The sequence below is a fragment of the Poecilia latipinna genome, unplaced genomic scaffold (assembly GCF_001443285.1).
Source record: "Poecilia latipinna isolate Pla-1442-1.1 unplaced genomic scaffold, P_latipinna-1.0 Scaffold7967, whole genome shotgun sequence".
Taxonomy (NCBI): Eukaryota; Metazoa; Chordata; class Actinopteri; order Cyprinodontiformes; family Poeciliidae; genus Poecilia; species Poecilia latipinna.
This window is the reverse complement of record NW_015120583.1, coordinates 1-1,464: the sequence shown is the minus strand read 5'-3', so window position 1 is coordinate 1,464 and position 1,464 is coordinate 1. Positions and strand designations below refer to the sequence as shown.

The following is a 1,464-nucleotide window of genomic DNA, read 5'->3' as shown; positions in this document are numbered from 1 at the left end:
AGTCCAACCAGTAACTCCACTAACCGACTCCGTTCAACTGGAAATTCCTCTATCAGGTAAATTTAACCTACATGTAAAAACAGTGACTACACTTTGTGTATGTATCATATTTTTAATTGAATTATTTATAGATGTAGGGCATTTTTGGATTTGATTAGTTGATGACATGAATAAGAGAGTTACATGTAAATAAAGGTTTGTGTGGTGGGAGTTTTGTCTGTTTTAGTTTCCCTGTGTTAATCCAGGTGAGCTGCAGCAGAGACTCATCTAAAGCAGGACAGAGTCCTGACCTGCAGGGCTGAACACCCCCAGTCTATATTATAATAAATTATTATTTTACATTACAGCGTTTTTTTATCATTCTTTGCAGACTGAAGCATTCTGTGTAACGTCTTCAAAGCCTTAAGGAGTTGAAGGAGTCGGCCTGGGAAACCCCAGGATGCTGCAAGTCGTTCTGACCCGTCTGACAGTCACTGGTTCTGCTGAAGAGATGGACTCACTGGATGAGCTCGGCCTTCCAGCCTCCACTGCAGAGAAATTAGAAGTCCTGAACCAAAAACTGGAATCAGGAGCTGTTCAGAAATAAATGGTATGTATAATTTTTTGAAAACATAATTAGCCTTTCTCTTCACATTATTCTTTCCTTCCATCAGGTGCAGTACTGTTTAAATATTAACTTTTAAATTCTCTGTGTTACTTTTTTAGCTGGATCTCAGAAGGACCTGATCTGCTGTCTGCAACATTTTATCCAAGATCCTTTCAAACCACCAAGCAGAGCAGCAGAGATCTATTCAGACTGGGTGGAGAGAGAAGTCTTTCTGGTCACCAGCTCTTGATGACTGAAATATTTAGTAAGTATAATCTCATCCATCCATTTTCTATACACCCTTGTCCCTAGTGAGGCCAGGACGGTTGCTGGTGCCTCTTCCAGCCAACGTTCTGGGCGAGAGGCAACAGTCTGTCGCAGAATCTCATGTGCCTTTCAGTCTAAAATTGTGTGCATTGTTGTATAATATCCTATAGCTGGACTTTGTTATGCATGTTTCTCTGTAGCCAATGAAATGTTTTGTTTCATAAAACCATGAATACACGTCTCAGTTTAAAATATATATATTTTGTCTGTTTTTCAGAGGCTGTACCAAAGAACCAAGCGTCGGATTCAGAACACCAAAAGTTTTAAGGCTCAAGGTTGTCTGGTTTGTGTTTTTGTTTTTTGTTTTTGTTATTTTGTGCATGTGTCATCGCTCATAAAATAAGTTCTGGTGTAAATATTTCTTTTAAAATTATATTTTTAAGCACCGGGTTACTTTGCTTTGATTTTTTTGTTATTGTAAATGTCTTTTCTAAAAACCCATTGTATTAAAATGTATACTGTGCTGTTTTACTTTGTTCTAAGGTTTCATGTGTTTTTGGTACATATGTATAAATAAATGTGATTATCATATTTTGTTGTGGGTAGTCTTT

General features: G+C 37.4%; 1 long non-coding RNA gene across 1 annotated transcript; it reads left to right on the top strand.

Moving 5' to 3' along the window:
• The first annotated feature begins 10 nt into the window (after positions 1-10).
• LOC106944304 (uncharacterized) lies at positions 11-1,217 on the top strand. The gene is made up of 4 exons (XR_001424206.1): positions 11-56; positions 371-589; positions 706-851; positions 1,131-1,217. It is a non-coding gene; the product is annotated as an uncharacterized LOC106944304 (long non-coding RNA).
• The last annotated feature ends 247 nt before the right edge of the window (positions 1,218-1,464 follow it).